Genomic DNA, 26,409 nt, shown 5'->3' with positions numbered 1-26,409 from the left:
CCATGGACTATACAGTCCATGGAGCTCTCCAGGCCAGAATACTGGAGTGGGTAGCCTTTTCCTTCTCCAGGAGATCTTCCCAACTCAGGGATCAAACCCAGGTCTCCTGCATTGCAGGTGGATAATTTACCAGCTAAGCCACAAGAGAAGCCCAAGAATACTGGAGTGGGTAGCATATCCCTTCTCCAGGGGATCTTCCTGACCCAGGAATTGAACCAGGCTCTCCTGAATTACAGGCAGATTCTTTGCTAACTGAGTTATCAGGGAAGCCCTGCTTTCAGGGAAGGAGCTCACAAAGGAGACTGAGAGATCGCTGCTGAAACAAATGGGAAACCCACAGTGACACAGAAGCCAAGAGAAGAAGGTACTTCCCCAAGGAGAGATTATTCACCTACATCAATTGCTACTGAAAGATCAAGTCACGTGAGGGCACATAAGTGAAGACTGGATTACTCCACACACAGGTCACCGGTAACCTGGACAACAGTGATTTCACTGGATTAACAGAAATGGAAATCAATGCTGAGTTTAGTACAGGAAGTGAGAAAATGGAAGTTATGAATAGGGACAAAGTTTATAAAGAGATTTGCTGTGAACAGAGACATAAGTAAATGAAGTAGTAGCTGAAAAGGATGTGAACTGAAAGAGGAACTGTTTAAATCTTTAATGATAAGAGTCTTGTGATTCCAAACAGTTACTTTTTTTGCATTTTAATCTCTCAAAATTCTAGGTCCTAAGAGTTTGAGAAAAGAAATAGAAGGAAAAATGTCGCCTTCCTATTTCAGGAAGAATAGGAATTTGTTCAAGAAATTTGAACACATTGACTAACAGTCACCACTTACTGAGTGTCTGCTTTGTGAGACATGATGCCAGGATATGAAGATAAATGCACTTATTGATTCAAAATAGAAAGTTTATGGTCTCCTTCACTGTGCAAAAGCTTTTAAGTTTAATTAGGTCCCATTTGTTTATTTTTGTTTTTATTTTCATGACTCTAGGATGTGGGTCAAAAAGGATCTTGCTGTGATGTTATATAGAGTGAAGTAAGTCAGAAAGAGAAAAACAAATATTCTATTTTAATAAGTATATATGACATCTAGAAAAATGGTACAGATGAACCTATTTTCAGGGCAGGAACAGAGACACAGGCATGTGGACATGCTGGGGGAACAGTGGTAGGATGAATTAGGAGACTGAGATTGACATATATACACTGCTGCTAAATTGCTTCAGTCATGGCCGACTCTGTGTGACCGCATAGATGGAAGCCCACCAGGCTCCCCATCCCTGGGATTCTCCAGGCAAGAACACTGGAGTGGGTGCCATTTCCTTCTCCAATGCATGAAAGTGAAAAGGGAAAGTGAGGTCGCTTAGTCGTGTCCGACTCTCAGCGACCCCATGGACTGTAGCCTACCAGGCTCCTTCGTCCATGGGATTCTCCATTCAAGAGTACTGGAGTGGGTTAACATTTCCTTCTCCAGGAGACCTTCCAGACCCCGGGATGAAACCTACATCTCCAGTGTCTCCTACAATGGCAGGTGGGTCCTTTACCACTAAGCCACCTGGGAAGTCCCACTATACTGGGTGCTGGAGTTTTAATAGTGAAAAAAAGTCAGAAAATGTCCTTTCCTTTAAGATGCCATTAATCTAATGGGAAGGAGAGAGTCATTCAGTTCAGTTCAGTCCCTCAGTCATGTGCAACTCGGTGACCCCATGGACTGCAGCACACCAGGCTTCCCTATCCATCACCAACCCTCGGAGCTTGCTCAAACTCACATCCATTGAGCTGGTGATGCCATCCAACTATCTCATCCTCTGCCATACCCTTCTCCTCCTGCCTTCAATCTTTCCCAACATCAGAGTCTTTTCAAATGAGTCAGTTCTTTGCATCAGGGGGCCAAAGTATTGGTGTTTCAGCTTCAGCATCAACCCTTCCAATGAATATTTGGGACTGATTTCCTTTAGGATTGAGTGGTTTGATCTCCTTGCTGTCCAAGGGACTCTCAAGAGTCTTCTCCATCATCACAATTTGAAAACATCAGTTGTTTGATGCTCAGATTTGTTTACGGTCCGACTCAAACATGCATACATGACTACTGGACAAACCATAGCTTTCACTATATAGACCTTTGTTGGTAAAGTGATCTCTGATTTTTAATATGCTGCCTAGGTTCATCATAGCTTTCTTTCCAGGGAGCAACTGACTTTTAATTTCATGGCTGCACTCACCATCTGCAGTGATTTGCAGCACAAGAAAATAAAGTCTGTCACTGTTTCCATTGTTTCTCCATATATTTGCCATGAAGTGATGGGACCAAATGGCATGATCTTTGTTTATTGAATGTTGAGTTTTAACATTCAGCTTTTTCACTCTCCTTTTTCACTTTCATCAAAAGGCTCTTTAGTTCCTATTTGCTTTCTGCCATAAGGGTGGTGCCATCTGCATATCTGAGGTTATTGATATTTCTCCCTGTAATCTTGATTCTAGCTTGTGCTTCATCCAGCCCAGAAATTCTCATGATGTACTCTGTATATAAATTACATAAGCAGGGTGACAATATACAGCCTTGACATACTCCTTTCCCAACTTGGAATGAGTCCATTTTTCCACGTCCAGTTCTAACTGTAGCTTCTTGACCTGAATACAGGTTTCTCAGGAAGCAGGTAAGGTGTTCTGGTATTCCCATCTCTTTAAGAATTTTCCACATTTTGCTGTAATCCACACAGTCAAAAGCTTTAGTGTACTCAAAGAAGCAGAAGTAGATTTTTTTTTTTTCTGGAATTCTCTTGCGTTTTCTATGATCCAGCGGATGTTGGCAATTTGATCTCTGGTTCCTCTGCCTTTTCTATATCCAGCTTGAACATCTGGAAGGGCATGGCTCATATGCCATTGAAATCTAGCTTGGAGAATTTTAGCATTACTTTGCTAGCATATGAGATGAGTGCAATTTCCCATTTTGTTGCTTTCCTCTATTTCTTTGCATTGATAACTGAGGAAGGCTTTCTTATCTTTCCTTGCTATTGTTTGGAACACTGCATTCAGATGGATATTTCTTTCCTTTGCTCCTTTGCCTTTTGCTTCTCTTCTTTTCTCAGCTATTTGTATGGCCTCCTTAGACAACCATTCTGCCTTTATGTATTTTTTCTTCTTAGAGATGGTTTTGATTACCACCTCCTGTACAATGTTATGAACCTCCACCCATATTCTTTAGGCACTCTATCTACCAGATCTAATCCCTTGAATCTATTTGTCACTTCTACTATATAATTGTTAGGGATTTGATTTAGGTCATATCTGAATGGTCTAGTGGTTTTCCCTACTTTCTTCAATTTAAGTCTGAATTTTGCAGTAAAGAGTTCATGATCTGAGCCACAGTCAGTTCCTGGTCCTGTTTTGCTGACTGCATAGAGCTTCTCCATCTTCAGCTGCAAAGAAATTAATCAGTGTAATTTCAATATTGACCATCTGGTGATGTCCATGTGTAGAGTCTTCTCTTGGGTTGTTGTAAGAGGGTGTTTGCTATGACCAGTGCATTCTCTTGGCAAAACTCTATTAGCCTTTGCCCTGCTTCATTTTGTACTCCAAGGCCAAACTTGCCTGTTACTCCAGGTATCTCTTGACTTCCTACTTTTGAATTCCAGTCTCCTATAATGAAAAGGACATCTTTTTCGGGTGTTAGTTCTAGAAGATCTTGTAGGTTTTCATAGAATCATTCAACTTCAGCTTCTTCAGCATTAGTGGTTGGGGCATATACTTGGATTACTGTGATATAGAATGGTTTGCTTTGGAAATGAACAGCGATCATTCTGTCATTTTTGAGATTGCACCCAAGTACTACATTTTGAACTGTTTTGTTGACTTTGAGGGCTACTCCATTTCTTCTAAGGAATTATCGCCCACAGTAATAGATATAATGTTCATCTGAATTAAATTTGTCAATTCCAGTACAGTTTAGTTCACTGATTCCTAAAATGTCGATGTTCACCCTTGCCATCTCCTGCTTGACCACTTCCAATTTACTTTGATTCATGGGCCTAATATTCTAGGTTCCTATGCAATATTGTTCTTACAGCATTGGACTTTACTTCCATCACCAGTCATATCCACAACTGGGCATTGTTTTTGCTTTGGCTCAGCCTCTTCATTCTTTCTGGAGTTATTTATCCACTCTTCTCCAGTAGCATATTGGGTACCTACCAACCTGGGGAGTTCATTTTTCAGTGTCCTATCTTTTTGCCTTGCCATGCTGTCATGGGGTTCTCAGAGCAAGAATACTGAAGTGGTTTGCCATTCCCTTCTCCAGGAAAGGAGAGAGACATATAGTAAATAAATAAATGAGTAATATATGAACTTTTTTGCTTAAAATTCTATGAAGAAAAAATACATCAAGGGAAGGATATAAGTAGGACAGGGAGGGAGGAAGATATAGAAATTTTAAAGGTATAGACAGAAAGTCATAGTAAGAAAATAACAGCTGAACACAAGTATGAAGGAGAAGCAATACTGGAGAATATAGATATCTATGTAAAAATTAGAATCAGCAGAGGAAACTGCAAATCCAAAGGCCCTAAAGTAGGATCTTTCCAAATCTAATTTAGAAAGTGTTTCAAGAATGAGAGAGGGAGAAAGAGAGAGAAGCTATGTTAGATGTTTGCAGGAGGTTAGCTCTGAAGCACAAAGTTTTCTTGATTTAAACAAGACCAGTTCAGTAGAATAATGGAAGAGACAGCCTGGTTGGAGTGAGGACAAAAATAAGAGGAGAAAATTAATTGGAGATACAGGATATAGAAAATTCTTTTGAGGAATGTTGCTGTAAAGGGAAGCAGAGAAATGTGATAGTGGCGGGAGGGGAATGGGGTCCCGAGAGGAATTTATTTAAAGATAGAGCCATAATAGTATGTGTGCACACTGATAGAAAGTATCCAGCAGAGTCGGATTGAGGAGGAGGAGACAATTGCTGAAGCAATGTCCCTGAAGAAATGAGAGGGTCTGTGAAGTTATAAAGAAGTGGAACTTTTGGCAGCAGACACAGAAGCAAATCCACCATAGCCACAGGAAAGAAAGGCAAGGTGCCCAGGCTCACATGGTCATAAGTATGTGGTAGGAGCTTGAGGAAGTTCTTCATGATTGATCCACTTTAATGAAAGAAGAAGCAAGTTACCAGTTGATAAGTTGGAGAAGAAGATTTTGGAAGTTTGGTGACATAAGAGAAGATATGAAACGGTTATTTTAAAAATGAAAGGACTAGAAATACTATAGAACCGTTAGAAAGCACTAGGTCTCTGTCAATGTTGGTGGTCATGCATTTTAAATGAGATTTTTTTTCAGTTCTGCACAGTTGAACAGGGGTTGATAGGGGAAATAAAATGTCTCCTTTCTTTCCTAAAATCTAAGATGAGAGAGAGAAGAAAAGACAGCGCAAACAGTAAAGTGAAAATTATAGAATATGTACTAAGTGCTGGCCTTCCCTGGTAGCTCAGCTGGTAAAGAATCCACCTACAATACAGGAGACCCTGGTTTGATTCTTGGGTCAGAAAGTTCCCCTGGAAAAGGGATAGGCTACCCACTCCAGTATTCCTGGGCTTCCCTTGTGGCTCAGCTGGTAAAGAATCTGCCTGCAGTGTGGGAGACCTGAGTTCAATCCCTCGGTTGGGATGGTCTCCTGGAGGAGGGCATAGAAACCCACTCCAGTATTCTTGTCTGGAGAATCCCTGTGGACAGAGAAGCCTGGTGGGCTACAGCCCTTGTGGTTGCAAAGAGCTGGACATGACTAAGCAACTAAGCACAGCACAGCACTAAGTGCTACAATCAAATTACTTCAGCGAGAGGACGGCTCAGAGTTGAGACAAGAACTCTGGCTGACTTGGGTGATGGACTAGGGAAGATTATGCATAGCAAGGAATGCTTAAAACATGAGTAATAACTGGGGGTTTTGAATATATATGCCTGAAAATATTGCTTTATTCATCATCTCATGATTTTTACCATTTTTATCAAAATCAAGGTAGGAAGTGGACACTTCACTAGTCTGGAAATAGTAATAATAACGCCATCCATACACATATATTGGGCTGGCCAAAAAGTTAGTTGTAATAATATTATAGTGAAATATTATTATATAGTATATTGTAATATACATGGGCTTCCCAGGTGGTGCTAGTGGTAAGGGACACATGTGCCAATGCAGGAAACTTAAAGAGATGTGGGTTTGATCCCTGGGTTGAGAAGATCCCTGGAGGAAGGCATGGGATTGCTTGGAGAATCCCTTGGACAGAGGAGCCTGGCAGGCTTCAGTCCATAGGGTCACAGAGTTGAACATGCCTGAAGCAACTTGGCACACATGTATGATATACATGATATGCAACATAATTTATAATTTTATTTTTATTATTGCTCATATTTGATCAATTATTACTTAGCACTGTCATGAAAGAAAGTGAAAGAAAGTAAAAGTCGCTCAGTCATGTCTGACTGTTTGAGACCCCATGGACTGCCAGAATACTGGAGTGGGTAGCCTTTCCCTTCTCCAGGGGATCTTCCCAAGCCAGAGGATCAAACCCAGGTCTCCTGCATTGCAGGCATATTCTTTGCCAACTGAGCCACAAGGGAAGCCCAAGAATACTGGGGTGGGTAGTCTATCCCTTCTCCAGGGGATCTTCCCCTGGAATTGAACCAAGCCAGGAATTGAACTGGGGTCTCCTGCATTGCAGATGGATTCTTTACCAACTGAGCTATTAGTTTTCATTAATGATCAACTCTCATTCTCACAAACAAATTTTCACAGAAGCTATTATTGTTCTTTCCATTTTACAAATAAAATCAAGGCACAGGCCATTAAGGCACTTGTCCATGATCACTGAACCAGTAATTAGTAGAAACAGGATTCAGGCTCAGATGTATCTGATGCCTGAGTTTTCCCAGATAATCAAAAACAAAGCTATCCAGCATGGTGTTAGAAACTATTGCACCGGGCAGAATTAGGAGCAAAGACTTTCATCAATACCTTTGAATATGGTACCCAGCAATATGAATGTATCTGCATTACAGCTTTCCCTTAAGGTCCTGTACAAATAGAACACCATTTTGTATTTCTTGCCTGAATCTGGTTCTCCAAAGTTGAGTTCAAATGTTGAATCACTGTGAATGTGTGATGCTGTATCTGAAAATCAGAGATTCAAAAGAACCAGTAAAATCCAGGACAGAGACCTGTAGTGCTTGCTAGTTAGATAGTATTTATGACTTCAGAACATAGCTCTGCTTGCCCTTCAGAACATAGATTCTAATTGGGTCACAGGAAGGGAAGGGACGGCCCAGTCTCCACAGCTTCTGTCCTGTCAGAGAGAGCTTGGGATCATACAACTTATTTTTTTCCTTACACAACAAGGTCAGTGATGGAGATCTCTCTCAGAGTGAATTGCACTGATACTGAGTTAGGGGTCAGAGAAGATGAAGTAAACAAACAGTGTGTTTGCTGCTTAGTTGGGTCCCTCGGTCATAACAGATAGACTTAGGGTCTCAGGGTTTGGGGTAATGATAAAAAGGGAGGTGTGAGCCATCCCTTATAACCTGTCGTGAGACAAGTAAGCAGGTTGCAGCGTGAGAATACAATGTCCCGTTGTCTTGAGATCTGTTGAGATGTATCTCTGGCAGATTATGAAACAGACCCTTGTAGTTACTGACAACTTGTCAGTGTACTGGCAAAAGCTGTGTGGAAGCGAGGAGTAGTTATTGTGCCAAAATGAGGGATGTGCCCAGAAAATTAGCAGGGTGTCTGGGAAACCCCACGTTCAGTTTTCTTAAAAGATAAGAGAGAAAAATCAGGAGAAAGAATCTGCGTGGGTCACTAAAATGTGATATAAATGTGGCTATCTTCGATGAATTCTAGGAAAAAAAAAAATCAGAGTTTTTTTTTTTTAATCTTAAACAAATGCACATCTCTCTCCTCTTGATTTGTTAATTTGTTAATGCAGAGTAACTGAAGGAAATTTTCAATTAAAGGCTGGTTTCACTCTGTCTCTCAGCACACATCCAAAAAAAAAAAAAAAATGACTTTTTCCCTATCTGCATAGTGCTGTTTTTGAGAAATAATGATTGATTCTAATAGCAGATATAGTAATCAGATGCACACATTTCTGGGATTAAAATGACCTAAGTCAACATGCACACAGATATGTGACCCATGCGTAACTGTAAATTGTAATTTTGGCAAATTTATAAAAAGTGGCTGCTACATTAATGATCTCACCTGTTTTCCAGAACCTTGTAACTACTTCATCAAAAGACAGTTTATATTTTCATTCTCCTTGAAAAGAGGCTGGGCTTTATGGCTGCTTCAGTACAGAGATTGCTATGTGATTTGAGATTAAATCCAAAAAAGATGATATATCCTCTCTTTGGGCATGGGACATGGGAGCCTGCAATGCAAGAAGTCTAGCTTCCCTGAATCAGCCTACTAGAGAGATCACTGATAGAGATGATAGAATTAGAGTTAAAGAGAGATACAAATGGAGACGGAGATGGAGATGGAAGTAGAGGTGGAAGCGCATGGAGGTGGAGATGGATGAAAGCAGAGGTGGGAAGAAGCCCAGAGAATCCTAACTATTCCACGCCATTATCCTGTTTGAGTTATCCCAGATTCCAGATGTACAAGCATGTGACTTTTCAGATGATTTCAACTCATCTTTGAGCTACCCCAACTGATACCAAGGGGAACAAAATAAGCCTTTCTTGAACAGCAGCTTTATGAACAAAATACATGCATTTGTTTAGCCATTACTTTTTGTGGAGTCTGGTTATGCTGCACTGTATAAACAAGCATGGTAGTAAGCATAACATCTTTCTCTTTTATTAATATAAATAAGGGGAACTCTAGGCATCTAGCAGAGAAGGCAATGGCACCCCACTCCAGTACTCTTGCCTGGAAAATCCCATGGATGGAGGAGCCTGGTAGGCTACAGTCCATGGGGTCGCTAAGAGTTGGACACGACTGAGAGATTTCACTTTCACTTTTCACTTTCATGCACTGGAGAAGGAAATGGCAACCCACTCCAGTGTTCTTGCCTGGAGAATCCCAGGGACGGGGGAGCCTGGTGGGCTGCCGTCTATGGGGTCGCACAGAGTCGGACACGACTGAAGTGACTTAGCAGCAGCAGCAGCAGCAGCAGACATCTGGAGATGATGACTCTATAATATGGAAGGTGAGTGGGTAGGATACTAGGGACTTTGTAAAGCACTGACTTTCCCAGCAGTTCAGTTATCACAGTTAGGGAGGAAGGACAACAGAAAGTTTGCTGTCTCCTAGGTCCATGCTCTTTCCTTGCGAACCTCATGGAATTCTATTAGCTGAAAGAGTCATTTCTAAATAAACAAAATAAATCTTACTTACCATCTTATGAACCCCATGCATTTCACATCTCTGAGCCGGCTTAGCAGTAGTGATTCTAAACTGAAATTAAATAATGTTTGTCTGAGAATTAGAATCATGGCTACTATATCCATGTTTTTTGAGTAGTTGATATGAGGAAGTGGAGAACAAGATTCCCTAGCCCGGGTAATAATGAGGAGCCTGGAAAGAAAACTTCGCTGTAGGTTTGAGACTGAAAATGGTGTCTTCTTTATATTTTTGTTCCTGAAACTAGTGTTCAGTACGCCCAGAATTCTAGTTTCATCTGTGGACACATCTATTACTGAAATATTTACATAGGTTCAGAATTATATGCAAGTAGATATTATTTCAGACATTTTTGTTTATAAGAAACTGAAAAACCAAGTCAACATGGTTTAAAAAATGAATGACTCTCATAATTGAAAACTCTAGAGGGTGATCTGACTATAAATGCAAATTAATCCTATAGCTCAAGTGCTGTGAGCAGACCTTATTTCTCCCTTCCTCTTTACATTTCTGAGCTTCAATCTGTGGCTTTGCTTTATTTTATGCAGACTTTTCCTCTTGCTGTCCCAAGTTAGCTGCCAGAGAATCCTAAATCTGCATGATTCCTAACCAATCTTCTCTTCAAGATATGGAACACAAGTTCTTGTTATTGCTAGATCGAATTAGGTAGTATGCATTTTATTAAACCATCTCTGAGGACAGAGTAGTGGGTTCATTTAGCTCAGACCTTAGTCTTAGATACAAAGTGCAGAAAATATTCCCTGCAGCAAAGTCTGAACTAAGGTGGGCTCTATATTAGTCATTAAATAGGAGAGTTGGATTCTGAGTAGCCAAACCTAGAAATATCTACCTGCAAAAGCACTTTAAGGACAAACATATTCTAATATCTATTGGTGGTGGTGGTTTAGTTGCTAAGTCGTGTTTGACTCCTTTGTAACTCCATGGACTATATCCCGCCAGGCTCCTCTGTCCATGGGATTTCCCAGGTAAGAATATCAGAGTGGGTTGCCATTTACTTCTCTAGGAGATCTTCCCAACCCAGGGATTGAACATGTGTTTCTTGCTTGACAGGCAAATTCTTTACCACTGAGCCACCTGGGAAACCCGTAATATCTATTAGGAACCAACATATTAACATATCTAGAAAAAACTAGCACTTTCTAGTGAGTTAACCTTGCATTTTTATGAATTACTTCAAGTATTTTTTTTTTGACCGATGCAATGCAATGCTAATTATTTATGGAGGTTTTCCACTACATAACAGTTTTTGGACTTTTATAGGCTTTAGAAAGAGAAAGAGATAACTTTGAGTCATCTGGAATATTCCATGTTCTCTGGTATAAAATCTTTGGATGAAGTAAAGTAATAACTTGGGGAGGCTTGAGAATCAACTGGCTTATGATTTATCCAACTGCAAATTAGACTGGTCCAACTAGGTAATAAGAATAATAATAATACATGCTTGGGGAACATAATACACAGTGGAAGAATAAAGGAAACCTTTCCTTCCATTTCTATGAACTTCAAAAAATGCTTATTAGGCAAGTGAACTTTGCCTATTACTTTGAGTTGTATCATTAGACACATGAAGAACAAGGGTGGTTATGAAACTACTTCAATTAGACAGTGCACATCCCAGGGAAGAGAGAAACTTAAAAAATATCTGGGTCACTGGAAAAGTCAGATTTCTTAGAAGCATGTTTTTAAATCAGAGCTTTAGAAAGATTCATATTCTAATGAAATATTTCTTATTCTACTGAATATGTTTGCATTTTAATTCCAGGTAAGGATGAGTTCAGTATGTAGACATGTTCATTAAATTTATAAGCAAATGGAACCTATGAGAAGGTTAATATTTTAGTAAAGTTAGACAAAGGACTGTGAGAAAGGAAAAGAGAAGGAAACACATAATAAAGTTAAATTTTGACAAATTATCTGATTTTTTTTAAGTAGCAGCAGTATATATATATATATATATATATATATATATATTAGCTTCGCTCGTGGCTTAGATGGTAAATTTTCTGCCTGCAATGTAGGAGCCCTGGATTCAATCCCTGGGTTGGGAAGATCCCCTGGAGAAGGAAATGGCAACCCACTCCAGTATTCTTGCTTGGAAAATCCCATGGATGGAGGAGCCTGGTGGGCTACAGTCCATGGTATCGTTAAGAGTCAGACATGACTGAGTGACTTGACTTCATTTCATATATATATAGAAATATAATATATATATATATATATATATATAAAACCTTTGAGGTAAATGTAATTACTTCTAAAGGATGTATTTAGAGATAAGGGAGACATTCCTTTGAATTTAGTGATGAAAGGTTTTTATGTTTAGCATCATAAAGCCTGCACATGTATTTTATGTCAGGGTAGCAGTTTATTTTTGATTGAGGTACAGGATGTCATGTTTGGACCTAGACTGTGGGTTTTTTAACCCTGGTCCTCTCATCCTCCGACAGAACAGTGGCATGACTTTCAAAGACATTATTCTAAACTCTCTATGCCTCCATTTCCTCATGTGTAAAGTTAGGATAATAATATCCATCTTTGGAGATTATTGAAGAATTACATTTGTTATTTAGTGCAGTGTGTTTTCAACAGGGCCTGCCATATAGTAAATATCAGTATTTAACTAGTAGTTTTACTTGTACTTAACTAGTAGTTTGGCTGGTTATAGAATTTGATGTTGCAAACCATCTTCCTCTTCCTGCAGAAATTTGAAAGACAGTGATACATTATTAACAGTAGATTTTTGTATTTTATTGAATTTCAGTGTCATTATAATCCTGAATCCTTTTCATGTCCATTGCCTTTTCTTTCTCAAAGTGTTTGAAGACTTTTCTCCTTTTCCTTCAGTATTTTGAAATTCACAGAGATGTTCCTTGGTGTGAGCCTTCCTTCAACCACTGTGATGGACACTGGGAGTGTCTGCTATATCTCAAAATTAATTTGCTTTATTTTTGAGAAATTGAATTAAGTTATTAGTTTTAGAAGTTTATTTTTGCATGCTTGTCCTTTGCACTTTCTCTAACTCCTATTATTTGGATATTAATCTTCCAAAAACGATTCTTAAAATTCTCATTTTATCTCTCCTATTTTCTATATTTTTTCTATTTACTCTTTTGAAGTGTTTGCTAAACTTATTGTATGTACAGTAACTGCTAAAGAAATAGTAGCTTTCTCCGATTCCTTTGTCTCATTTTTCTTTCTGTTTCTCTTTCTCTTTTCCTTTCAGATGCTTTTTCTTTTTCTTCGTTTTCATGATTACCACTTTTCAAGTGATGTGTCTAATTTTAATTAAATGCTCTGGTTTCAGTAGCCTGCCTCTGCATCTAGAATATGTACATTTTTGTTCAGCCAGGGAATATTAAACAAATTAAGAAATGAACCAGAAATTTCTTTTTAACTAGCATTTATTAAACACCCATTGTATGGACAAAGAATCTATTAAATTGGCTTTCTCTAAAGCACTGATACTGTCACAATAAACTTAAAAGATAACTTTAGTCTTATGCAGTTTTGCAAATAAGGACATAAAGTTTCAGGGAGATTGAAAAATTTAATAAACATTAAAGATAGGGTTCGAACCATGGCATTATGGCTTCTAAATCCCATGCCTTAATTTCTGTACAATGCTGCTATGACATAGACATAAATTCCCCAAATCGCTCACTGTACTGTAGGGGGAAACCTGGCTCATCCGTGATATCTTAGACATACAATGCTAATACCAGGTAGGAGGTATGGGCAATGCACACATTTCAAGCAACTGCTGTGTACATGTCCCATAGCAAAGGCAGTCCCCTGAAGTGTGCAGTTGATCTAACATCTGAGCCATTGTGATTTCTCTGACTTTACTAGCACGGGTCTGACGATGGGATATAGCAAGATGACTTCTCCCGGCTGAAATTCTCACTAGGGAAGGATGAAAAAAGATGCAAGCTTGTTGTTTGACTTGGGTACAGGGATTTTTCATTTCAGTAAACACAGAGGAAAATGAATGTGATGGTAAAAAAGCCTGGTGGATGTATAGTCTCTATTAATCCTCCCTGTGGCTAATGATATATTTGAAATGCATTTTCCTCCTTATGGGGGAGTGACATTTTAATGCAAATTCTCCATTTGGACCTCCCAGTGACTTTCTATCAAATGAAATTATATTTATGTATGTGATTAATGCAGCCATGCTATGAATTAGAACTGTGGGGAATTTTCATTCATTTTTCTATCCATCGTTCATTTTACTCCATAACTTTTAGGCTGCATGGAATGGTACTACATATACTCAACTGTTTATGATCTCAGGAATGGTAATTTCCTATGGTTCAAAATAAAACATATTAAATTCTGATTACAAGTAACTGTGAGAGATTAAACATTTATTGGACATAACCATAAATGATATGAACGAGAAGAATATATGTCTTTCCATACAGTAAAAATTCAGCAAATTTTTACTGAACACCTATCATGCCATGAACTGTGAGATAAACTGCAACACAACGGATGCACTTCATGCTGACTTGGAAGTTCAGATCTTTCAGAAAAATCAAAAGGTACTTAAACCATTGTCATAAGAAAGATGTCATTGCCATAAGTTGGTATTGGAGTTCAAAGGACAATAACATGTCTTTCTAAAGGAATTCAGAAGAGTATGAAGAAGATGGTGGTAATGAGCTTGTCCTTGACTACCGGGTAGAATTTAGTGAGTAAGGGAGCACCTGTTAGAGGGAACTATAAATGCACCTTGGTGATGTTCAATTTCTATGGGACCCAGTTGAGAGTCTGGCACACAGACTGTTTCCATTTGCTCAGGGAGGCAACATATAAACAATTAATTTTAATACAAAGCAGAATATGTGAGTCAATTTTAGGTGTATACACATTTGGTTTTCTTTATGCAAAAGGAGAAATGCATTGTGACTGAAGAAATCAACAAGGGCTTCTCAGTAGAGACTTCATCTCACTTGCCTCAAAGAAGAATGTAATTTACAAGGGTGGATGCTGGGAGCCGTTCTGGAACTACTGCCGGATGACAAAGTCACGGCACCACTCAAGAAGAGACTGCACAGCGGTTTCTCCCCAGGATCGGAACCTTCCCTCCTTTCTGTCTCTATGCTTTTGTTGTGGCTAGCTGTGTTTCTTTCTTGTTGGAACGATTTAAAGGGGCTTCTGTAGTGAGTTCACGAGAGTTCAGGGAAAAGAAAGATGATCCTGTGCCCCAAAGAAATATTCCCAAAATGATTAAACCTATTGAGGGCTCTGGCTGATGGGTTCCTAACACTCAGCCAGGGAATAAGGCCATGTTCATTTGGAAAACAAGACCTAAGCCTATTGTTACCTGGCCTCATGAGGAGATTGAATCTCTCTCTCAAACCATAATTGCTGTCATGGTTGAACGTTATGATAAAGAAATTCCCCAAATGTCCTCTATGTTCACTGACAGAGGAATGGATAAGGAAGAGGTGATACATATGTACAATGAAATAATACTGAGCCATTAAAAAGAATGAAATAATGTCACCTGCATCGACATGGATGGACGTAGAGATTGTCACACTGAGTGAAGTAAGTCAGACAGAGAAAGAGAAGTATCATGTGACATCCCTTACATGTAGAATCTAAAAAGAAATGACACAAATGGACTTATTTGTAAAGCAGAAATAGATTCACTGACTTAGAGAACAAATCTGTGGTTACAAGGGAAGGATAGGGAGAAAAGATAGGGATTTGGGATGGGCATGTACCCTCTTCTATATGTAAAATGGACAACCAGCAAGGACTTACTGTATAGCCCAGGGAACTCTGCTCAATGTTATGTGTCAGCCTGGTTGGGAGAGGAGTTTGGGGGAGAATGGAAACATGTATATGTATGAGTAAGTCACTCTGTTGTGCACCTGAAACTATTGCAAAATTTTAATCAGCTATACTCCAATATAAAATTGAAAAGTTCAGATAAGAAAGAGATACACCCTGAATTAACATGTCAACTCTTTCTGTGAAAAAAAAAAATTCCCCAAGAGCAAGAGACCACAGGCAGGGCAACAATAGTCATACATATTCTCCAGAGATTACTCTTAGTTGTTTATGTGGACGTTGCCAATAGGTTCTTAGTGTTTGTACCATGTGGGGAAAGGTAAAGGTACTCTTGCAGTCAGTGGGCAAGGAGAGATAAACAAGGCCTAGAATACGTCAGTGTGATTAATTGGAAAATCACTCAACTAAGAATCTGGAGGATTTGATACTTAGTTCAATTCTCTGCACATAGACTTTGTTCTTTGTCCTCTTCTACTCTTAAGCTGTTGGTTTTGGAATACTTAATACCATCCTTTAAGGAAATTTACCTTAAAATCTTAATTGCACTGGACTTGTCATCATTGTATAAAGAGGAGATCTGAAACTCAGAGGGGTTAAGTGTTTTGCTCAGACACTAGAGAAGTAAATGGCTTTATTAGGATTCAAATCTAGATCAATGTGACTAGAAGATCAGTTATCTTTTGACTTTATTGTGTGACTGCTTATATTTAATCCACATTTGTAATAAAAAATAATGCCACGAAATACAAACCTAAACATTACAGAACTCTTTGTAATAGGAGAAAATAATTAGAAAAGAACATAATTAAAAATTCCCATTAATAGGAGATTGAGGAAATGAATTATAGTAATTTTATAAAGTGAAATATTACACGGTCCTTAAAAATTCTGAAATGATATATGTATTGATAGGCAAAGATTCTATGATTTGTTGCTAACTATAACCAAAGCAGAGGAATGTGAACAGTGTGATTTTATTTTACAAAGATGATATGATACTGTATTTGTTTATAAGCATTTAAATTTCTGGAAGGATGTAAAAAGAAACTGCTAGTAATACAAACTACTATGGATGGAGAAAGTGAGAATTTTACTTTTATTGTGTGTCTCTTGTCTTATTGAATTTAATACATTCCTGATAGTACTTATATATTTAAGGATTAAAATCAGATAATTAAATGTGAAAAATAGTGTGAAGGACACTCACAGCTTCCGAATCTCATGTCTGAAATCAGAAAGCTAACTTGCATTGAACAAAGCCAATAGACTATTTCTCAACAATGTTCCCCTACAGCCAAAATTCAGGACAATTGTGTGCATATAAAAAAATACATGTGCAGGCAATGTTACTTTCAGAGAGACAGCTGGAGGGGGGAAACTGGTCAAAGGCTGATCCACAGCATATGGCCTCACAGGTTTCTTGATTCCCCCACACATAACATTCTTGGCAAGGTCAAGGGCAGGCAAGAAAGGGATTCATTGAACTTTTGCAGGTAATGTGCACTAGATGTGTCCCGCAAGTCAGCAGCCTATACATGCAGACCTAGGCTCCAGCCCTTTTTTTTAAAGGACAAAGATTTTTCTTTTTCTTTTTAATGTAGGGAACATGAAATCCACATGGATGGCACTGATATGTTGACAATACAGATTGTAAACCAAATAGAATTTCATTGTTCAGTCTTAAGTTGCAATTTTTGGAAAAAGATGTTGTAATTAATACTATTAGTATTTCTAAGTGTAAGCTTTACCCTTATACACTTTAAGGAGTTTAGCTAAATAGCAAGGATAATATTCTAATTTGTTATTTGTCATTTTGATGGAGTATAGTGTTGTATAATACTTTGTCTTCAGCCAGCAAATACTGAGTCTCTGTTCCCCCAGGAAGCTTATCATCATCTAAACACATTTGTCTTTTTGGTGAAGCTAAATGGCAATCCAGCTCCAAAATTTAATTTACAGATAAGGTTAATATTAGCTAAAGGATCAAGAGAAAGTCTTGATGTCCTAGAAAATACAGAATAGCCTCTTAGAGTAGTATAAGGTGTTTTTTCATCCTTTTTATTCCCTCTTTACTCATCTTTTATAGGTAGTTCCTGGAAAATTGGAAATAGAGTTTCATTCTGCATCAAGTTTATCATTTTAGTCTTTGTAATAAGATATTCTCTTTTCATTCTTTTCTAACCTACTAACTATAGCCAAATAATCTTTAAGACTGAGATGTGCTGTATGTATCTCTTTTCTTTGATGATTTAAGTTATGGCCCCAAATCCCCATGATTTTCGAATCAGCATTTCCAACTAGATTTCCACCAGGACTCTCCAGGACGTTACCTTAATTTGCAATAGCTTATCTTCTCTCAGATGTCTCAGAGTAATCTGAACCAAAACTTTTGCAAAGTCAAACTCATTTTGGTTCATTGCTTACCTCCACCCACCTCACTCTGTCCATTTCTGTTTCCACATCCCAAACAGAGATACTGCTATCTTTCTTGGTTCAAACACTTGGAGTTATGTTATATGGAAAAGGTCGCCAGGCCTTTTTCATCAGTTTCTGGTTTTCTTCCAGACTGGCTAATGCTGTCCCTTCTTAAGAATTTGACCTTATGTGGTTGTTGCCATTGTTGAAATGATCATTTATTAAAAATATAACCTAGAATCACCATATCCCACTTATTCTCCACTGTCTACCCACTGATGTACCTTGTTCAGAGATATTGTCTAAGTCCTACAATGTACAATGTCTAGGGTGGCCCTTCAAAAGTTCTCTTTGTTCTTCCTCTGCTTTTCCAAACCTGGCTATCCTATTTCATTCTCATAGCTCCCTTTTACTATAGTAACTTCCATTAGTAAATATAAACTGCCTATTTATTACAACTTTTCTAAAAGCCCTAGGCTTTTGCATTAGTAAGTCCCATAGCTTGCCCAGCCCAAATCACTGACCCTATCAATCAAATATTTCATCTCTTTCAGCATGGCTAAAGTGATCCTTCCACCCTATTGTATTAGTTTTTTTAATACTGTACCCGTTCTTTATTTTAACATCAGATGTCCTTAGGTGAACGTCTGTGAATTTAGGAACTTAGTTTTCATCGTTTACATTGATATATAATTCAACAGAAAGCACAGCCCTGCTATTTTGAACATCTGGTACAGCTCTCTTCTCCACTCTCAGCTCCTTTGGCAATGAGACATTTATTCTTTGCTTGGCTCTCCTCTGTCTCAACGGTTTTGCTCTCAACCCCTGCCCAGTCTCCTACCCAGGGCCTGTATAGTGACTGGAGAAATTTACACATTTTCTATAAAATAGATCCTCAAAGCCTGGGTATGATACCAAAGTACCCTTATTCTATAGTGCCATAAATAGTTGAAGAAAAACATCATTTTGGACACCTACATATTTTCATCCTATGATCATATTAAAATTTAAAGCTAATGTATTGACATGTTATTATTTTATGATCATAGCAAAAGCAATTTTTTTCTTTTAACTGCCAGTTATATATATATATATATATGTATAATTTATACCTATTTTACCTTTCAATCTTCTTCCTAAATGGAAGTGGCACAATTATTTCTTTCTTTAAGTACTCTCGGTCTAATTAGAAGACTTGAATCCTTTTCTCTATTTATACATTACAGATTGAAGCTGGTTTTTCATAATCCAAGATGAAAGCTATTAGCTCTCTTTTGAAAACTTTTGGCAATCATATTACCTTTCTTTTGAAAATTAAGGGTATATTAAAATATACTCCTGAAATAAATATTCTTGTTTCATAAGAAGACAGACTTGTTCATTTTTTTTTCTCTATATTTTCAGAAACAACACTTCTTGGACTCCCAAGACATAAAAACAGGTGAGGGAAATTAACAAATTCGGCAGAGTAACTTCATAATTTTTTAAAATGTAAAAGATTTAGACAAAGTGCTTCCTATGGAAGATTGGTGTAAATTGTTAGCGTTTATTACCAATACCACACAATGTTGTCATAGACCAAGGAATTTTGCTCTATTATCCAAAATTAGTCACATGCAGTTTATCTCCTATGCCAGGATGTTCGTGCAAAAGTAACTCTGGAGGGAGTGGGGGGAGATTTTTGAATAATCGTCACCTGGAAAATGGGAAATGAAATTCACAGCCTTTCACCTATCAGGCCCTGGGTGACAAAACCCAGCTCATATTGTGATGTGCTCCAAACAAATCAAGACCTCTGATTAAATAACTTGAACCTTTGGCTTCCTAAAATTCTAAGGACTATCAGTTGAAGCATTGTGGCACAGTTATATTAGACTCATTGGAGCTATAATTAACCAGCGGAGAGAAACAAAAAAATTTTTAAATCCATTATGATTAATTTTCACAGGATGTCTTGGAAACCTTACAGGAGGCATTAGGAGTCTGCCTATTTATAATTAACAGATCGCAAACACTAATGCATTTTCCCAACAGGGACTATTTAAATGGACTGTTTTGTTGATGTGGGGCTTAAATACAGAGGCGTGAGTCCGGGCGATCTGTGTTTTACAGAGATTTTAGGGCAGTGCACTATGTTCTCCTGATGAGATGTTCTTGTTGTTGCTCCTGTTTGAAGTGGTCATAAGGGAAAATCCCCTTGGCTTCCTTTGGCTACGGCAGCATGTTTATTGCGGCAGCTTGACTACATGCTCACCTTGGAGAGAAATATGCAACCAGTGCAGACACAGCAGTTCTTTTGTTAAGTGTTAGGATCTAGTAGCCAAAGTATTTACATTTGGAATTTTATGATCACCTCACTCAATTAGCTCAAATGCTAATGTTATATATGTATATGTATATTTATATGTGTATATATATATTTAATTTTTATTGAAGTATAGTCTATTTAAAATTTTGTGTTAGTTTCAGGTGTACATCAAAGTGAATCAGTAATACATATACATATATATATGTATTTTTTTAGATTATTTTCCCATATAGGTTATTACAGCGTAGGTCATTACAAAGTACTGAGTAGAATTTCCTGTGCTATGGCTCCCTGAGTGGCACTAGTGGTAAAGAATCCACCTGCCAATGCAGGAGATATAACAGACACAGGTTTGATCCCTGGATCGGGAAGATCCCCTGGAGGAGGGCACAGTATACAGTAGGTACTTATTAGTTATTTATTTTCTATATAGTATGTATTTGTCAATATCAGTATCCCAATTATTCCCTCCTCCCACCCCCTTGTAACCTTAAATTTGTTTTCTATATTTGTAATTCTATTTCTGTTTTATAGATAAGGTCATTTGTACCCTTTTATTGGATACACATATAAGCGATATCCTATGATATATATCTTCGTCTGACTTACTTCACTCAATATGACAATCTCTAGGCCCATCTATGTTGCTGCAAATGACACTATTTTGTTCTTTTTATGTCTGAGTAATAATCCATTGTATATTTGTACAACATCTTCTTTGTTCATTCCTCTGTTGATGTCTATCGTGAATAATGCTGAAGTGAATATTGGGGTTCATGTGTCTTTTTGCATTGTGGTTTTCTCTGGGTATATGCCCATGAGTGGGATTGCTGGATCATATGCTAGCTCCATTTTTAGTTTTTTTTTAGGAACCTCTAAAATTCTTAGAGTAAAATAGAGGCCAATCACGCTTTGACATAAATTGCAGCAAGATCTTTTTTGATTCACCTCCTACAGTCATGAAAATAAAAATAAAAATAAACCCTCAGTTCAGTTCAGTTCAGTCGCTCAGTTGTGTCCAACTCTTTGTGACCCCATGAATCTCAGCACGCCAGGCCTCCCTGTCCATCACCAACTCCTGGAGTCCACCCAAACCCGTGTCCATCGAGTCGGTGATGCCATCCAGCCATCTCATCCTCTGTCGTCCCCTTCTCTTCCTGCCCCCAATCCCTCCCAGCATCAGGGTCCTTTCCAATGAGTCAACCCTTCGCATGAGGTGGCCAAAGTATTGGAGTTTCAGCTTCAACATCAGTCCTTTCAATGAACACCCAGGACTGATCTCCTTTAGGATGGACTGGTTGGATCTCCTTGCAGTCCAAGGGACTCTCAAGAGTCTTCTCCAACACCACAGTTCAAAAGCATCAATTCTTCGGCATTCAGCTTTCTTTACTGTCCAACTCTCACATCCATACATGACTACTGGAAATATAATAGCCTAGACTAGATGGACCTTTGTTGGCAAAGTAATGTCTCTGCTTTTAAATATGCTATCAAGGTTGGTCATAACTTTCCTTCCAAGGAGTAAGCCTCTTTTAATTTCATGGCAGTAGTCACCATCTGTAGTGAGTTTGGAGCCCAGAAAAATAAAGTCTGCCGTTGTTTCCACTGTTTCCCCATCTATTTGTCATGAAGTGTTGGGACCAGATGCCGTGATTTAGTTTTCTGAATGTTGAGCTTTAAGCCAACTTTTTCACTCTCCTCTTTCATTTTCATCAAGAGGCTCTTTAGTTCTTCTTCGCTTTCTGCCATAAGGGTGGTGTCATCTGCATATCTGAGGTTATTGATATTTCTCCCAGCAATCTTGAGTCCAGCTTGTGTTTCTTCCAGCTCAGCATTTCTCATGATGTACTCTGCATATAAGTTAAATAAACAGGGTGACAATATACAGCCTTGACGTACTCCTTTTCCTATTTGGAACCAGTCTGTTGTTCCATGTCCAGTTCTAACTGTTGCTTCCTGACCTGCATACAGGTTTCTCAAGAGACAGGTCAGATGGTCTGGTATTCCCATCTCTTTCAGAATTTTCCACAGTTTATTGTAATCCACACAGTCAAAGGCTTTGGCATAGTCAATAAAGCAGAAATAAATGTTTTTCTGGTACTCTCTTGCTTTTTCTATGATCCATCGGATGTTGGCAGTTTGATCTCTGGTTCCTCTGCCTGTTCTAAAACCAGCTTGAACATCTGGAAGTTCACAGTTCACGTATTGCTGAAGTCTGGCTTGGAGAATTTTGAGCATTACTTTACTAGTGTGTGAGATGAGTGCAATTGTGTGGTAGTTGGAGCATTCTTTGGCATTGCCTTTCTTTGGGATTGGAATGAAAACTGACCTTTTCCAGTCCTGTGGCCACTGCTGAGTTTTCCAGATTTGCTGGCATATTGAGTTCAGCACTTTCACAACATCATCTTTCAGGATTTGAAATAGCTCAACTGGAATTCCATCATCTCCACTAGCTTTGTTTGTAGTAATGCTTTCTAAGGCCCACTTACCCAAACTTAAAAACTTTTACACAGCAAAGGAAACCATAAATTAAATGAAAAGACAATCTTCAGAATGGGAGAAAATATTTCCTAATGTCATATATTTGTCAAATACCTGTAGTTTCCCGACCACTTCCAGAATATTCTTTCTATGTAAAAATCTAGGATTATCACTCCACATACATTATGGACTTCTTCAGGGACAGCCACTCATTTTTTTTTTTTTTTGTAAATCGTGGTAAAAGCCATTGTAATCTAGCCATATCTTATATATGAGATTTCAATCCGTTATATTTTCTAATGTTGCAATCTTGTAAGTTAAGGTTTCAGGACCTCAGCATATGCTTTCAAACCCTCCTGTCCTTGCTCTTCTCAATCTGAAAAGTTTCTACTTAATCTTTAAAACCTTTAAAACTTGAAGCACTTATGTGACTCTTATTTGAATCTCTTTTGGTCCAACCTTTTCTATTGCCACTCCATGGTTAATAGTATGTCCCATTTTAGTGCTGATGTAACATTTCATGTGTGCGTCTATTGTCATGCCTATTAGTTTATGAGGTAACTCTTGAAGGAATTGGATTGTGTATCCCCAAATCCTAGAGAATGTCTGTTGCATATTCTTTATCACCTTGGAGGATATCTGACTCTGTAAGTGATCACTGAAAAGACTTGTTAATGTACTCATTAGCATACCTGTTTATATCATCTTGCACAAAACAATTGTGTTTTCTGTGCTAATATTTAACATGGTCTCAACAAAGGATGTGGTTTTTTTGAGCTGAAACTTGAGTTGATAAGTGGCGGCTGAATTCCGTAAGTAGATCTAAAGTATAGAGCAGTAAACTTATTTTAGAAATCTCATTGAGTATACCAATTAAAAAAAGAGGGAGACATGAAGGACATGTTGAAAAAGTTGTTAGAGTTGAATTATGACCTTGCATTTTTATTGTACTAAACCTGAAATGCATGTAGATTAGGAGAGGGGGAAGCCGAAAGTACTTTAGATATTGGTGTGTAATGGACCATGGACATTTTGGATGGAACAAACTAGGTATCAGTGACGAGAGACTAAGCTAATTGCCAGAACATACCTTACCTGAAATAAGCATTGTAGTTGTAACAACAGAATTCTATTTTTTTAAATTTCCCTTCCTAGCCTGAATTATTTATAGCTATAGATGTTAAATAATGAAAGAATGGTCTAAAATCCCAAACTTCATTCCTTTCCTTTTCTTAATCATGAACCCCCTATCCCATGAACCTATGATTTGTTTTGTGTCATTACCTAAATAGGTATCTTTTTCTAAAAAAAAAAAAAAATATTGAAGTATAATTGCTTTACAATGTTATATAAATTTCTATGTATACCTTAAATAAGTATCTTATATTTGTTGTTGTTATTGCTGTTTAGTCACTAAGTCATGTCCAGCTCTTTGTGATCCCATGGACTGTAGCCCACCAGGCTCCTCTGTCCATGGAATTTCCCAGGCAAGAATATTGGAGTGGGAAATACACTTCCTTCTCCAGGGGCTCTTCCAAACCAAGGGATCAAACCTGCATCTTCTGCATTATAGGCAGATTCTTTACTGCTGACCCACCAGGAAAGCTCATGGGAGATTTGAAATGAGAAACATTATAAGTCCATAAGCTATTTTAATAAAAATGCTAGAGAAGCTCTAATTGAAGGCAGGTGAAATGAGCCTTCCATCTCATGGAATAAAATTAGGGGCAAAAAATGATGGGAAAAATGTATATCTTTCCTCATTAATTCCATTCCTAACAACAGCAGGGATATCACTTAAGCCTGCAGTCCCCAACGTTTTTGGCACCAGAGACCAGTTTTATGGAAGACGATTTGTCCATGGATGGGCTGGGAGGATGTTTCAGCTGATAATGCGAGTGATGGGGAGCAGCAGATGAACCTTTTCTTGCTAGCCTGCCACTTACCTCCTGCTATGTGGCCAGGTTCCTAACCACCCTAGGGGTTGGGAACCCCTCACTGAAATTAACTGCTAATATGTATGGCACCCTAGGTAGCTTTGCTCATATTTGATTGTCATAATATTTTTATAGCATTATAGTATTGAGAACTTAAACACTTATAGCAAGTACTGAGGTCTCATTTTATCTTCAGAGATAGGCAACACTGCAGATCTTAGAGCATCATCATCCAATGACCTACTAAGCCAGAAGTGAAAGGAACTCTATAAGAAAGGAAGAGAAAGCAATGTTAATTTGCTTAATTAAAGTTGAATACATAGCTAGCTGCTTTACATATATTTAGAGGGAAAGTAGGGCATCACACATGTAAGAGTTGTTCATGAAGAAGCAATCTTTTGAATAAACTGTGGACTTTGTGATGAAATCTAAATTCTGTCATAGTGTGGTTATAACTTTTGCAAGTTATAACGCTTCTAGTAAATTTTCTCATTTATAAAATGGAAACAGGGATACTTGTCTCATAGTTTGTGAGGAAAGAATAAGATAACACATCCAAAGCATGATAATATGTCATGTTTTGCATGATACATGATAATTTAAAAATATACCAGTCCCTTTCCTTCAACGGGAAGAGCACTGTGTACTGGGCTGGCTGCTGTAATGTGCCATTTTCCCCACACTCCACTCATCCCTTCTTTAAATCTCAAATGTAAAGAAATTATAATGAGGACATTTGGGAAAAAAATAAACAAACATGGTTTGGATTTCATGTTCAACTCATTCGAATCCCTGTGGCAGGGGATTCTTATTTTTGTTTTGTTTTGTAAGTAAAACTTTAAATTATGTGCCTCCAATGAAATTTTTGTAAATTCCCAAACTGACTTCTGGATCAAGGTGGCAGATTGAATATATCCTCTTATATCCCTTCCATTTATACTGACGTGCCAGTATGGCAGTAAAGGAGGCGTTAACTCACAACAGTGATCAGTATCAGAGAGTGTACCTTTAACAGTTTGGACATTTTGAGTAATTCTGTAAATAGACAAGAAGATGAGATCACACTGATGGGTAAACCAGCTCAGAGAAAACTGCCCTGCGATGAAGAAGGATTCAGTGTAGGGAAGAACATTTCTTTCCCATTCAGTCGCAGAGAGTCTTCTAGCTTGATGTCAGCAAGTACAAAGGACCAAAGTGGACAGTGGGATATCCATTTGGGTAATTAACAAAGAGACTGTAAACTCAACAACAAGAGTAGTCAGATTCCTTTCTCACTCTGTTTATCCCTCTTTTCCTCCTCTTGCCCCATTCAACACCTGACAGCGATATGTGGCAAAAGATTTTGCCATTCAGGCAAAATATTTTTTAATTCTTTAGAATATTAAGAAATATGGAAGGGTAGGGCTTTGTTTCTTAGTATCCACGCTGGCACCCGAGACTGAGGCATAGAGAGAAGACTCTTCAACACCAAGTCAAAGCCTCTTCTTTTGATATGTAGAGGAGAGCCTCCTGTTGCCTGCCCACTTCCCTGCCAGCAATGACAATACAGAGTGTCTGTATAAGAGAACAAATGGGGCCATCCCAATTCAAGGAAGAACCGAGGAACCTTGACTCAGGGTTACATTTCCATTATGAGTGCTCCAGTTTTGACCTAAAACTGTTTGCTGATTACAGATTTTTTTTTTAAGTTAGGGGAAGAAAAGTAATTCCACATGATTTCATGCTGATCCTTGCTACCTGCACAAGTGCTGCTAGGTCACACACATTTATTCCACTTTCACAAAGGTTTTGGTCAGTACTTCTATTCAGCGCAGAAGGTTACTGGTGTCAGTATCAGCTTTTGCTACTAACAAACAATCAGAAAACCTCAGAAGCATAAGATATGCATTTATATCTCATTTATACCCCTGCCTATTGGCTGGAATATGTCTGATTCAGATTTCGGGTCTATAAGCATCAGGTGTGGTGACTCTAAATCTCAAATCTCTTAATTGAGACCAAGGACTGTAGCTACTTGAAGTATTTTGTTCTCATGATGGTGACAGAAGCA

The 26,409-nt window shown here is 38.2% G+C and overlaps 1 protein-coding gene across 12 annotated transcripts in view; it reads left to right on the top strand.

Annotated features, from left to right (window-relative positions):
* The window catches only part of LRRC4C (leucine rich repeat containing 4C), a 1,846,189-nt gene that overhangs the window by 1,161,849 nt on the left and 657,931 nt on the right, over window positions 1–26,409 (top strand). For 3 of the 12 annotated variants that reach the window (XR_014069608.1, XM_081544975.1, XM_081544976.1), the window contains one exon: window positions 19,038–19,074. The exons of the other annotated variants lie outside the window; for them this stretch is intronic. The gene's annotated coding sequence lies outside the window, so the exon portion shown is untranslated. The remainder of the gene's footprint in view (window positions 1–19,037; window positions 19,075–26,409) is intronic. 12 annotated transcript variants of the gene reach the window in all.

The sequence above is a fragment of the Giraffa tippelskirchi genome, chromosome 11 (assembly GCF_054371585.1).
Source record: "Giraffa tippelskirchi isolate mGirTip1 chromosome 11, T2T-mGirTip1v1.2.pri, whole genome shotgun sequence".
NCBI classification, from domain to species: Eukaryota; Metazoa; Chordata; class Mammalia; order Artiodactyla; family Giraffidae; genus Giraffa; species Giraffa tippelskirchi.
This window is presented reverse-complemented; position numbering and strand designations above follow the sequence as displayed.